Genomic DNA, 15,476 nt, shown 5'->3' on the forward strand with positions numbered 1-15,476 from the left:
TGCATGACTGTAGGCAAGACAATGCCTGTACAGAGTATAATATCTAGGGTGTTTATCTCTGACAATGTAAAGGAGTTTTCTCTTCTCTTTCTTTATCAGTGGGTGGGGTTCACTTGTGTACTTTTCATTTTTCTTTTGTGTGAGACCTTGAAAGTTTTGGTGGTCTCAAACAGCACCACTGATAGACGGGTGTACACACAGGACTCTGCACAGCTCTACCACCCTCTCCTGCACCTTCCATGTGGTGGGGTGAGGAGAAAATGGGGGTTTCCAGAGAAGCATGAGGGAGCAAGGGGCCAGATGAAGACATGCTTCTTCACTTCCACCAACACTCCATGCTGCCTACTCTTCAATACTCTGTGCAGCTCCATTCCCACCAATGCCTGAGTCCTGGAGAAAAGCCACAAGATACAGCCCCACTTTGTGCTGTCTGTGGGCTGAAGAAGACTATGTGGCACAGTCCAGCTCCCCCACACGCACACTCCTCACCATGTCTGCACGGGCTGCCAAGAAACTTGGAACTGCTCCTGTGACAATCCCACGATTACAAGCCAGGGAAATGGTGATATCCCATCTCTGATGTATTTTTCCACTGCTTTTCATTCCCATTTTCCTTCTGCTACAGTACAGTCTAATAAACCCAGTTCATCAGCTGTTAGGCATAATTTTGCCTGTATTTACTCCAAGGAAATTGTTTGAACCTTAGCATGACTCTCCCACCTACTGCTGACCAGGACTGTTATAGGATAGAATAGAATAGAATAAACCAGGTTGGAAGAGACCTTCAAGATCATCATGTCCAACCTATCATCCAACACTACCCAATCAACTAAACCATGCAACCAAGCATCCTGTCAAGCCTTGCCCTGAACACCCCCAGTGACGGCGACCCCACCACTTCCTCAGGCAGCCCATTCCGATAACCAGGGTTTGACATTTTGCTTATGTTGTGATTGTCTGGATACACTGAGTTGTTGGCTGAAACTGACACTGAAACCTCACAGTGTCTTAATCTTAGTGTCTCAGGGAACTAAGTAATGGTTTGAATGAGACTTAGAGCACAATATTTATTAAGCCATTTCAAGGCTCAGTTCTGGTGTTGGTTTTCTGAATGATGCAGCACTGTTCCTGTTTGGTCTATAGCTTATGGACTTGGCTGAGTAATCAACCCAGCTCTTCATGGGTCGTCTTTGCATAGATAGGGCCTCTAGGGCATCCAAGGCTGGGTAACTTTACAACTTCCTGTGAGTTAACTTAATGCACTAGACATTACTGAAACTTGTTCACAAGCTATGAGCCAGACAATCCATACATCTTTTAGCAGAGACACAACAATTGCATGAGTCAAAAGGTAGCTGACTACAATTAAAAAGGAGAAGAATTTCACTTACTCCACTTTTTCTTATGAAGACTTAAAAATGGTTCTTTGAAGTGATTATTGGATGAAGGAGGAAACCTGGGGACCAAAGACAAGGAAAAGGCTGAGCTGCTGAATGTCTACTTTGCCTCCATACTTTTCAATAGCACCAGTTGCTCCATAATGGTTCAGCCCCTGGAAGTGGAAAACAGGGATGGAGAACAAAAAGCAGCCCCCACAATCCAGGAGGTCAATTTGCCACTTAGGTGTGTGGTACTTAAGGAGCTGGTAGATGTGCTCACCAAGCCACTCATAATTATCTGTCAACAGTCCTGGCTAACTGAGAAGGTCTCAGTTGACTGGAAACTAGCAAATGTGACACCTGTCTACAAGGGCCACAAGGGTCATCCAGGGAACTGCAGACACATTAGTCTGATCTTAGTGCCAAGAAAGGTCATGGAGCAGGTCATCCTGAGTGCTATCACACATCACTTACAAGACAACCAGGTGAGTCAGGCCCAGACTGCTGTCTGGCTGATTGGATCTCCTTCTGCAATAAAGTGACCCACCAAGTGGATGAGGGAAGGGCTGTGGACATTGTCTACCTGGACTTTGGGAGAACTTTTGACACTATCTCCCATAGGATTCTCCTTCAGAAACTCAGGGCACAAGGCTTGGATAAGTGCACTCTACACTTCATATAATTAGCCTTGGCCCATAGGTCTAACCTGCCCAGGTCACATTGCAAAACCTTCCTACACTGTAGCATATCAAGATAGACACTCAGTTTGGTGTCATCTGAGGGAGCACTTGAGGATATGTGGTTGGAAAACTGACTTAGAGAGGGACTTGAGGGTTCTGGTTGAGAGTCAACTAAATATGAGTCAGCAATGTGCCCAGGTAGTCAAGAAAGCCAGTTGCATTCTGGCTTGTATTAGAAACACTGTGGCAAACAGGAACAGTGAGGCGATCATGCCCCTGCACTGCTGAGGCCACACCTTGAGTATTCTGTTCAGTACTGGTTCCCTCACTACAGAAGGTCACTGAGGTTCTGGTGTGTGTTCAGAGGCTCATGAAGGACCTGGGGCCCATGAGCTATGAGAAATGTGTGAGGGAGCTGGAATGGTTCATTCTAGAGGGGTCTGAGAGGAGACCTCATTGCTCTCTACAACTACCCAAAAGGAGGTTGGGACAAGGAGGGGGTCAGCCTCTTCTCCTTGGTGTCAAGCAACAGGACTGGAGGAAATGGTTTTGAGCTACAGTTTGGATGCTAGGAAACAATTCTTCACAGGGAAGGTTATCAAACATGGGAATGATCTGCCCAGGGCAATAGTGTAATCACTGTCCCTGGAGGTGAACCTGGTGCTTAGAACATGGTTTAGTGTTGACCCTTCAGTTCTGGGTTCAGGGTTGGACTGGATGATCTTTGAGGTTTCACATTTTTATTTTATACAAGGTCTGAATACCTTAAAAAGCAGTACAGTCTGAAATATTCTTCCATCAAACTACAACATCTTAGAACATCTTTGGGGTATTTAAGGCATACTTTTAACATAGTTCTTGAACCTGAATAAATTTTTTAAAGTTGTCTTGTTTTGGCCTCAGTCAACAACCACACTGTGGCACATATTTCAACTGACTGCAAAAGGTCTATTCCAGATATAGACAGCTGGGACTGCCTCTAAAAGTTTAAAATATCCTAATTCTGTTTTGATAGTACAGTTTGCCCCTTCTTCTATGTATAATAAGAGAGCAGGATGATCTGATGAATAATCTGGAGGCTAATATAACTATTATATCAAACTGCTTATGTTCATCAGTTGTGTCTGAGTTCATATGAAAGGTAAGTGATGCAGAATTAAACTTAACCATAGTTAAGCAAATATGTGCACATTCATTTAAGATACCTGGTTTTACCATGCCTATGCACTGACAGCATGACACTGGTGAAAACTGTTAGGTTCATAGTTGTTACATAGATATACTATGGGCATCTTCCATGTAGCTTTTAAAAAAATCCTATTATTTTTAATATCAACTTCAAAATAGAAAATACAGGGATGTAAGCACCTCCTTTCTTCTGATCTCAAATCTGTTAATATTTATGATACATACATATTGTAAGAACACAGACTGCACTTTATTTGGGGTTTCAACTCAGCAAGATCCTGTCTAATTACTCTCAGCTGCAACAAATTGACACTTGACTGTTACAAACATTCTCAGACTGCTAGCACATAGCATCCTTACTGCAGGCATAAAAACACAGGACCTTTCCCAATAACAAGGGCAGTATTGTAACAGTACTGTTGTGGCTTCAGTTTTTGTCTGGATACAAAAGTCACTGTTCTCTGAGAAGCTAGTGTGAGGACTGTGTGACTTTTTTTCTCTTTTTAATTTGAATATAATATAATTTTAGGTCCCCCTTTTCCATCCTCAGCTGTAGAAATCTGTTCCATGTACAATTTCAAAATGCAATTGAGGATATAATGAAGTCCCAAATAGAGAGCAGCAAAATGAAAATGTATTTATTTTTGCACTGAAATCCCAGCTAATATCTCTATTTTTTTCAGGAAAAAAGAATCCCTTTTTAATTCAATCTGCCTTTTATTTTTTTCCTTTTTCTTTTCCTATTTCCCCCCCACTGTGTCCCCTCTGGCAGGAGATGTAAAAACACAGAAGCCGTAGTTTATATTACGGTTTCTTTTATAGTTTCCAAATGGCTAATAAATGATTAATAGACATTTTGATAAATGGTTAGAGTAAATTTTGGAGGCTAAAAGGTCAATAGTTGGCTTATAACAATCTCTAACACATTTCACTCATGTCCCTCCGGCCATCTGTAACACAGATTTCTTATGTCTGTAGCTTCTAGCAATCATATTTTAGCTCTTTGTAAAACATTTATAGGTGGGACCCTAACATAAAATATGTCAGAGAATTGGATATAATGTGCTGAAGTGCTTCAGGACTAGACTAAAGGGGCCCCTCTGCATGGCACCCACATACTTTTGATTGTTATGTTCCGCAGGATTTTGGATCGCTTTGCGTAACATATACTGATTTGAGATTCCAATATTCCATTACTTATTCCTTTATTTTTAGAATTGGGAAGGCAGTTAGGGGCTTAGGGTTTAGTTCTCAATGTTAGTATAGATGGATTGCAATTGTGATAGGCAAGAATTATCATGGAATGCCTGGCCTGAGGTATCAAGGTCAACTAAACACTCTTGAAAAACCTTACTTAGAAACCAAGATTTCTTCTTTTTTTTTTTTTTTTTTTTTTTCTTTCCTTTCATTTCCTCACCCCCCATCCCCCACTTTTTTCCCCCCTCTCCATGAGTAAGATGCTGTGGGGATCTTGTCCTGGCACCATCACAATAAAAAATAAAATAAAATAAAATAAAATAAAATAAAACAAAATAAAGAAAGGTGAAGAGTAAGATTCTTATTTTCCCTTAGGGACAGAGTTTTACTATTTAATACATAAGAATTTCCTTACTCTTCCACTATAACCAGTCCATAGCTGGACCTGGAGCATCAATGTCTTCCCATAAAGATTAATCAATTGAAGTATTATTTCCCACTCATATGAACTGTTTGGTTTTTGTTCCCCAGTTTCAAGTATTTTTTTTTCCCCCCAGCAATCTTGCTCAGTTCTGCAGTTGTCTTTTGGATCTCCGAGGATCATGCTACCTCAGCATTCTGTTGACTTTCTTGTAATAAAAGTGAAGACCTCAAATTAAGAAGAAAAAAAAGAAGAGTGTAAAATAACAGAATTGTTTACTTTTGAAGGAACACCCCCTGGTCCAAAATCCTGCTCAAATCTGAACCAGTCAGAGAAGTTATTTTAGGCATGATCCAGATGAATTGTGAATGTTGCTCAAAAATGGAGTTCTTACAAGTTCTCTGAAACCTCCTGCTCAAGAGTTTGGCCATTTTCAGGTGAGAGGACCAAAAAGAATTTTAAAAAATCCCAATCTTGTCACTAATTTGAATTTCCTATATTGTAACATGTTGCTTTTTAACCTTGTGTTGCAACCTTCTAGAAGAGGTTCACTCTGTTCTTTGACCTGTTGGGTCTTCCCAGAGCCATTCTATACTGAATAAACCTAGCTCTCTCATCCCTTCATTATCCATGACATGCTCCAACCCCCTACTTACCCTGGTGGTCTCCCTTGAACATACTCCAGTTTCTCAATATTTTTCTTGTCTGGAGAAGTCAAAACTGGACATAGTTAGGCTCTTGATGTAGTCTTAGGTAGATCAGGTAGTATAGAATAAATTTTTGCCAGGAGCTGCTGGTACGTTGTTACTCTTGTAGCTGAGGATGTGTCTGATCCCTCTGCTGTGATGACACATTTCTGACTTACATTCAACTTGCTATCTACAAGAACCTGTAGTCTTTGCTAACAAGCTGTTTTCTCCCTGGCTGCCTATCAGTTTGTGCTGTTGTGTAATGCCTCAAAGTTTGAAGTAAATTCATGCAATCTAATACAAAAGATCTCAGCAAAAGCTGATACAGTATCTATCATTTTATTTACTCTGGAATTTTATAGTTTGAAAAATTAAAACAGGTGCATTGATTCTCCTATAACAATAGTTTATGTTTTGAGATTATTTTCTTCCCAGCACCTCTAAAATGACATAAACTGATACACCATTTATTCCTATAAAATCATATGTGCATTAAAAAAAAAAAAAAAAAAAGGAAAGAAATTATGTATTTTTGTCTATAAAAGACAGATGCTGAGAAATCCAAGAAATGACCTTTTTTCTAGGGACAAGATATTTTCATACTTATCATAGATGTAGAGTTTATTTTTTTTTTCCTACATCAAGGTTTCTCTGTTACCAAAGGGCATTATATTGTCTTATTGTCTTCAGACAGTATTTAAACCAACCAAGATGACAGGCAATGTGCCTTGTTCTCACCCAGAAAGTAACAAGGGCCAAATGCTGCCGGAGTTGAAGTTGAAGTTGGCACTAGCAGGCAAACTATCCCTGGGCCTGGTTCTCACCAAAAAAGCAACACTCTTGTTTGCTACTGCAAGGGAAGTTAGGAAAGCATAAATGAAAGCAGATAAAAGCTTATTATTTAATACAGTCATGTCTTTATTGAAATGGCTCACAGAAGGAAGAAAAAGAATGGTCTGCCCATGCTGAAATGTGCCATACATTATGAGATCCTAATGTACCTTATGGAAAGCTCTCTGTGAGACAGTTTCTCTGTTCTGTTAGAGATCACTGTAAAGAAGAGATGGATTTTACATTTTTCATTAATGTACAGCTTATACGGTTGAATTCTATCAAAACGTCTTCAGGAAGCATCTGATCTATTCTATTGTCACTATGAAAAAGAGAAAGAATTGTTTATGATTTCAGAATGGTCACACTAAACCAATGTTCTGGCTGTATGTGCTCTAGCTGTGATTGTGATACTACTACTACTACTACTACTACTACTACCACCATCACCACCACCAATAACAATAACAATAACAATAACAATAACAATAACAATGATGTTGTCCTGGAAGAGGCATTAACAAGACATCTAAATCTCTTTTGAGCCACTGCCCCTCTCTCCTCCCTCTCTGTTGCAGGGTGTGGATTGAGGTTGAGGAGCCTGATAGGTGCCATTAAGGCTGCCTGGAGGGGAGTGGAAGCTGAACCTGAACCCCGAGCCTCACGTTTCAGAAAGGCGACTGCACATGTCAGATGCCATGAGAGAAGGTGTGTGCAGTTTACTTGCCATATAAACATTTTGAATTGATTGGGAGGATTTGAATGGCTAATGTGCCATTGGGCCACTCAGTTTTCAAAAAGGGTATTTATAAGGGAAGACCTCAAATGCTCATTTCTCATTACAATCATTCCTTGCATGTTGTTCTCTTATCTCTCTCCCCTGTTTGTTAATGGGATTCAAGGTGGTGACAGGCACCTTACTTGCTTCTTTCTTTAGGTCAATTAGCTTCTTCTGTTTTAGCAGCATAGTGCTTGAGTTAGGCCTCTGCTACAGCAGTGTGCTTTCTCATTTCCTCTAATTTTTGGATACTGCCCTTTGGACTTTAACTATGAATTCAAAATATTTCTTCATTCAGCAACAGTTTTGGTAGTTAGCAGCTCCATGGTTTGTGAGTAAATTACACTGATTTACCTGCTTATTTCTGAGGTTTATAGCTTGTTACCTGTTGGTTAGCTCTGTTGTGAGCTCAACAGTGGTCTGTCTATGCCACCTAAGGCAGTATTGCTGTTTGGTTTCGTGCGCATAGGGAGATTCCAGTTTGTTCCTCTGTATTCCAAGTTCTGATTGTTCTAGACTATTATTCTACTGTTTATCAGCCTTCTATTGTGTGTAATCAACTTATTGTTGACTGGGCAGACAAATCTCAAATTGGTTTGGGAAAACAATTTTTTATATTTAATAAATCATATTCATATTTTATAATATTTGTTACAATGAAATATATATAAACTAAAACTAATATTATTATTATTAATAATACTATTATAATTTTAAACATTAAGTTTATGATCAGACATACTGAGAATGGTGGAGGAGGGAGACTAAAATAATAACACTTAAAAAGAAATTTTTATCTGCAAGACATTTCCTAACCCTCTTAATTTTTTTTAACACACCTGCTCTCTGTTAGCATATTTATAAATGAACATATAAACAGAGAACAAGATTTGGATACCAGTTCCTGAAGGGTAAATATAACGCTGCTGTAATAAAAGCACCAAACCAGATGTGGTGGTTTGAAAGGAAAGGCTCTGCTTTCCCTCCCCCACTGAGAAAGAGACCACGGCTAAAACTCAGTCAGAGAAATGAGTATATTTTACAAGGAAACAGATTATATGTAACACAACAAATACAGGTATTTTACAATATATACAGAAATATACAGCAAATAAACACAGTCAGAAACCAGACCCCCAACAGAGGGGGCTTCCCCCTCTGCCCCCTTCACCCCCCTACCTCCCTTCTCCCCCAAAGAGGTAAAAGACGAGAAAAGAGGGGAGTTAATACAGCAGAGGCCTATGCACAGGGAATTTGTTAGTTCTTATCTCTTGGCAAGACGCCCAGAAGCAGATCCAGCCGAAAGGGACAGCGAAGAAAGGAAGACTGAGAGAAAGTTCCAGCCACGCTGGGACTAACCTCACCTCCCACAATACTTGGCCAATGAAATTCGTTTAGAATACCAAAATATTTTATAAACATTTAGCCAGTGTGCCCCTTCCTTAAAGGCACAGCGTCAAATGGTCACACCAGATCATTATTACTAACTGTTATGTATGTGTTAGGATCTATCTGCCTGGATGATCTGAGGCACATGTGAGATAGTTCTGACCACAGCATAAAACACAACCCAGTTCCAATTTAAGAGATCTGTGATGGAGTTACTGTGTTGTTCAGCCCAAGATAATTCAGTCTCCCTCCCACCAGAGTTTATTATCTTTGGCTCAGATCTCAACAGCAACTGCATGGATTAGAGGAAGGGTAGGTCAAATTCTTATCTCTTATGGATAGATAATATCATTTGCAGCATACTTCCTTTAGTGTCTGGAAGAGTCTGAAAAAGGATGGGCTCTTCTTGATCAAGATGATTCAGACACACATTGTAGAAGATGATTTCACCCTACAGAATTTGACATTAGGCATCTAATCATTATTAATGCTTTTGGTCATCTTTTTAGTAACATTAATCATGATGAAACTCGTGGGCTGCTAGATGGTTTTGTTAAGGCAAGAGAAAAGCACCAATTCCACTTAAGCAGGTGGCTCTATAAACCCTAAAACCACTGAAACTAAGGAATCAACCAGCTCAAATTGAAGATGCATTGATGTAAAACTGCTTTGAATTCCCATGGAGTACAAAGAACTGGACTAACATCACTGACTGAGGAGAAAACAGAGATCAGTTCACTGGATGATGCAGTTCCTACAAAGTCTGAGCCAGTTCTCAGTTTCCCAGATGAATTTCCATTTATCTGGTCAGGAGTGGGAAAGAAATTGTGACATAAATGAAAGGAACATAGAAGATAATGGAAGCATTTTCTTAGTTATGTAGAGGAATTAGCAAAATCAAGAAATGAAAAATGCAACTTTGACAAGTTACATTTCAGAAATTTTGAAGCTTGACAATTTTTAAGGTGAATTCTTCAACAGAAAAACAAACAAGAAAAACACAAAAAACCCACACGCAAATAAACAAAACCCAAAAAATCCAATCAAAACAAAGCAAACAAACAGAAACAGAAAAAAATCCCACAAACACAGCAAAAAGCCAACACCTAGACAGTTATGAACCTGTAATAACCACTAGCATCAAGGCAAAACCAGGAAAATAAAGTCATATACACCGTAAAAATCACTGATTCAGAACTCAGAAGATTCCATTTTCATTTTCCTGCTTTCATTTTCTCATTTTAAATGTTGCTCTATAAACCATATAAATAAGTTGCATGCAATTAAAGTGGAATAATAGTTGAAAGCATTGTCAGTTATGTTAAAATCTTTTACATTAGAGAAATCTAATAGTGCTCAAGGTCGATGCTTTGTTATCTGTCAATATTTATAGCTCTAGTGCAACCTAGATCTAAATCTTTTTCTTCTTGAGATAACTTGTTTTACAAATTGTTGGTCAGTGATGTTGGGGTTTGTGGTTCTTTTGGGGGGCGAGGGAGTTTGTTTAGCTTTTTTGTTGTTTTGTTGATGTTGTTGTTTTACACTTAGTAGAACATATTCCTCAATTCTATCAACAATTTAGGGGTATGAAAACAGACAAAATGAACTTGAAGAGTCCACAGATCTGCTATGATCCAACTTGTGCTCTTTCCTTCAGAAGAGCAGTTGGTAACTTTCATCTGTATACCCATCAGAGTGCTTGTGAAAATGTTGTCACCATTCACCATTTTAGTTATGGCAATATAAGATAAATTGATCAAAGAATCTGTAGAACTATAACAGGCATTATCTGTGATGAATCAGAATTGAACTCAGCAATGAATTCAAGCACAGGCTTTAAGAGCTTTGCTTGGATCAGGGTTTTATAGTTTGATCAAAAAACTACTGAAGTCAATACAAAAACTGTTATTGATGTCACTGGATATTGGATTATGCTCTTAATGAACTAAGTAGAAGCTGCAGCACTGCATTTTAAAGGGCTGGTCCAAACCTATTACAATAAACTCAAGTGAATACTGGATTTAGGTATTTTTGATTATGTAGATTGAGATTTTTCAGAAGCATTTGAAGTGATGCTTATCAAAAAGGAATTCCAATTCCAAACTGGAGTTAAATAACTATATGAGATTCTGTCTGTCTCAGAGAAAAACTAGGAAAAAAAATCTAGTATAATCTAGTACAGAGTTAATCACAATAGAAGACTGTCAGTTATCCTGCATTGTTCCCATTTTTGTGGATATTTATTTGTTCGCCTCCTCTGTTTCACTCTAAATCTATGTTATAGTAAAGCCACAGTGAGCATAGGCCAAACATGTCCCCACCCCGGCCTTCCTCTTTCAATCACTTTTTCAACTTTCCATGAAGATATAGCCCATCTAATTAAGAGTCAATTATTCCTTCAGCACTCAACAGGTACAAAAATCACAGACTAAGACCCAGTGAAAGGAATTATATCTTCTGATCCCAAGGAAAGTTCCCATTGGAAGAGTCATATCAAGTCTTTCCTGTAAAGAATAATCTTGTTTATCCTTTTTCATCTTCTTGGGGTATTTATTTCAGTCCCAATCTCCATTTCAAAATTTAGAGGGCACACTCCCTCAAATGGCCACTGAAATTCAAGAGTGTCTAATAACCAAGTGTGGTGGTTTAAGCCTTAACTGAGAGTTAAAAGCTCAGATGGGGGCAAGGCTGAGAATCTCTCCCCCACTCCCCCCTCCTTCCTCCCAACAGAGAGGGGGTTAGAAAAAAGGAAAGGAGCAAATCCATCAAACAAGAACTTGGAGTCAGCTTGGAAGTAGAGAGGTAAAGAGTTTTCTTTAGAGTGTATATATACACACACACACACATACACACACACATATATATATATGTCAATAACAGGAAAGGTTCACAAATGCAAGGAACAAGGATGGATGGGAGGGTGACAAAGAAGAATACAAAACCAGTCTCTCTCTGAAGAGGTATGGAGGCAGCAGGGAGAAGGATCAGACCTGACCACATGGCAGAGCAGCAGGAAGGCAGCCACAGTAGCTCTCATCCAGGAGAGGCAGGAGCCAAAAGGAGAACTAATGACTCCAGTTCCTTCCCTTTTATACCCTAGCTGGGCAGGAAGGGGGAAGTGGAACCGACTCAGTTTCCCAGGGAGAAAATGCCCTGCAGGGAGGGCTAAGCACTTGCAAGCCCTCCACCATGTTTTTCAGAATGGGCATTAACCCACCACACCAAGGATACACTTTCTTTACTACAATTATACTGTCCATACAATGAAGAAGGAAAGGTATAACATTTAGAGATATGCATTTGTAATTTAGTAAAAAATATTGACTATACAGGTTGGAGACATTTCAAAAGTGACCATAACAAGTCAATAGTAACTTACCTTTTGCATTCTTACTTTTTGGTTTCAATATTTGATTCCATTTTTCTTCTTTAATTTTCAAGAACTGAAAAAAAAAATTAACAAAGATGCTATATATAAGAAGTAGCTGCTTAGTGTCTTAATAAAAAGACGTGTATGAAGAGGAAACAAGGTTTAAGCTAAACAATAGTAAATTTATTTGCTGTGCTACAAATAAGCACAGTTATTTAAAGCTGAGTAAGAATAATTGAATGCCCTTTAATATCTTAAGTGAATGGAAATTATTTTTCATATCTGAAGTAAATTGCCCATTTCAATAAGTATTTTCATGTGTTCTTTTCATTATAAGAAGCTTTCTTGTGGAAGAGCATAACAGAAAGTTTATGTTGCAATTGTTGTGTTTCTTCTTAAATAGATACTTGAGAAGGTCCTCCAAATTTTGAGGCAACTAATTTCCCATCAGTTGCTGGAACTCTGGAGAAAACGAAACCAAACCAAACCAAACCAAACCAAACCAAACCAAACCAAACCAAGAAAAAAAACCAAATTAAATCCAAACAAAAATTCAAGCAACTAACCACACAAAAAATGAACAAGCCCCCCTCCCCCCAATTATAAAAATGCCTATAAAAATTACTCATGTATGTTTAATCCTATTGGAATAACCCATAAGGATTTAATTAATCAGGATGATTATTTATAGCTTAAATTTGCATATGCAGATTGGGTAATTGTGCATGTATATAACAGTATTCTCTCTTTGAACAACAAGTAATTTAGATGCTCTAAGGTTATATTCCACAGATTAATGTTCCTGATATAGATGTAAATAGTTAAATACCTTTAGTAGACTGTCCCTAGAGATGAAGGGAGGGCTAGTGACCACATCTAGGTCACAGATAAGCTCAGCTAGATATCATGTCAAAACTATTAGAAATCAGTCATATATTTGTTTGTAACCCCCTCTATTACTTTAGATTTATGTCAGATATGTAATTCATAAAACTAACACAGGTTAGAACCTCAAGTCCAGTGAACAATCTTCTCAAAGGACAGCTCATGCTGCATAGATTAATCTTTACAACTCAATCTTCATATAGTCTTGCAGCTACGTTTGCAAGTGCTCCGTGACTTACTTGTCCATCTAGAAGTTAGCTGTCAGAGTAACAGTAGCAAAGGATGTGAAATTTTCTTTTTGTAGAGAAAAATAAAAATGCATGGCTACATGGAAGAAAACATTTTTTCTTAAAAGCTGTAATAAAACATAGATGCAGAAAGAAAAGAGTATGCAAAGGTTATTGTTGTGCTATAAAACCTGGGGTCAAGCATGCATTTTGGTTTCCCAAAAGCTGTTGTACTGTCTTTCTTTCTGTGAAACCAGCATATATATGAATCATTGCCAAAACCTTTGCCTGCAGAGCTGGCAGAAGGAGCCAGGGAGCTGCATAGTTTCCCTGTGTTCCATGAGCAAGTGATCAGAGCTCTCCTCAGCAGCTTGGACCCCCACAAGTCCATGGGACCAGATGGGATCCATCCTAGGGTGCTGAGAGAGCTGGCAGATGAGCTGGCCAAGCCACTTGCCATCATTTTTCATCAGTCCTGGCTCACTGGAGACATCCCAGATGACTGGAAGCTGGTCAACGTGGTACCCATCCACAAGAAGGGCCGGTTGGATGAGCCAGGGAATTACAGGCCTGTCAGCCTGACCTCAGTGCCAGGAAAGATTATAGAACAGGTCATCCTGAGTGCAATCACACAACACTTAGAGGATGGCCAAGGGATCAGGCCCAGCCAGCATGGGTTTAGGAAAGGCAGGTCCTGCCTGACCAACCTGATCTCCTTCTATGATCAGGTGACCCACCTGGTGGATGTGGGGAGGCCTGTGGATGTAGTCTACCTGGACCTCAGCAAGGCCTTTGACACCGTTCCCCATAGCAAACTCCTGGCCCAGCTATCAGCCCATGGCTTGGATGGGAGCACACTGTGATGGGTTAGGAAGTGGCTGGAGGGCCGAGCCCAGAGAGTGGTGGTGAATGGTGCCACATCCAGCTGGCAGCCAGTCACTAGTGGTGTGCCCCAGGGCACACTGGGCCCCATGCTCTTTAACATCTTTATTGATGATCTGGATGAGGACATTGAGTCCATCATCAGTAAATTTGCTGATGACACCAAGCTGGGGGCAGGAGTTGATCTGCTGGAGGGTTGAGAGGCTCTGCAGAGGGACCTCAACAGGCTGGACAGATGGGCAGAGTCCAACGGCATGAGATTTAACACATCCAAGTGCCGGGTTCTGCACATTGGCCACAACAACCCCATGCAGAGCTACAGGCTGGGGTCAGAGTGGCTAGAGAGCAGTCAGGCTGAGAGGGACCTGGGGGTGCTGGTTGATGGTAGACTGAACATGAGCCTGCAATATGCCCAGGCAGCTAAGAGGGCCAATGGCATCCTGGCCTGTATCAGGAGCAGTGTGGCCAGCAGGAGCAGGGAGGTCATTCTGCCCCTGTACACTGCACTGGTTAGGCCGCACCTCGAGTCCTGTGTCCAGTTCTGGGCTCCTCAGTTTAGGAAGGATGTTGACTTGCTGGAGCATGTCCAGAGAAGGGCAACAAAGTTGGTGAGGGGTTTGGAACACAAGCTCTATGAAGAGTGACTGAGGGAGCTGGGGTTGCTTAGCCTGGAGAAGAGGAGACTTGGGGCAACCTTATTGCTCTCTACAATTACCTGAAGGGAGGTTGTAGACAGACAGATGTTGGTCTCTTCTCCCAGGCAGCCAGTACCAGGGCAAGAGGACACATTCTCATGCTGCGCCAGGGGAGGTTCAAGCTAGATGTTAGGAAAAAGTTCTATATAGAAAGAGTGATTGCCCATTGGAATGGGCTGTCTGGGGAGGTGGTGGAGGTGCCATCATTGGAGGTTTTCAAGAGAAGACTTGATAGGGTGCTTAGTGCTATGGGTTAGTTGTTTAGGTGGTGTTGGATTGGTTGGTGGGTTGGACGTGATGATCTTGAAGGTCTCTTCCAACCTGGTTTATTCTATGTATTCTATGTATTCTCTTTAAAAATTAATTTAATAAAGATTAAGTATAAAAGTCTTAAATAAGTATTACTTGATTCTACCTCATACACATAAAACTTGCTATTCATTTTTTTCTTAGTATCACCAAAATGAAGATTACATCAGTACTGATGACAGAAAATTCTTCTTCATGATTCTAGATTTTTGTAACATATCTCCCCCCTCTCTGTGATGAAGTCAACATACATTTTGGGGGGATGATTTTCCCTAATTTACATCGTCTCACAGTTGAATTCTGGGCAAGAATCATTGTAGTTAATGTAAAAAGGTGGAGATAGGTTAGCTCTTTTAGGTAGCATTTTTGAATGAATCACCCTCTCAAGGTATCTAACTCTTTTCATTGATGGCATGAGGCTTATATAGGAGGTTAACATTTTAGGCAACCAGTGTTAGGGGAGATGATTTGTACATTCAGCTCTAAGTGAAATATCAGAAATCAGTTTTTAATGCTTAGATTTTTAAAACTATTTCAACCTAAGCCTCATAAGATG

The sequence above is a fragment of the Dryobates pubescens genome, chromosome Z (genome assembly GCF_014839835.1).
Source record: "Dryobates pubescens isolate bDryPub1 chromosome Z, bDryPub1.pri, whole genome shotgun sequence".
NCBI classification, from domain to species: Eukaryota; Metazoa; Chordata; class Aves; order Piciformes; family Picidae; genus Dryobates; species Dryobates pubescens.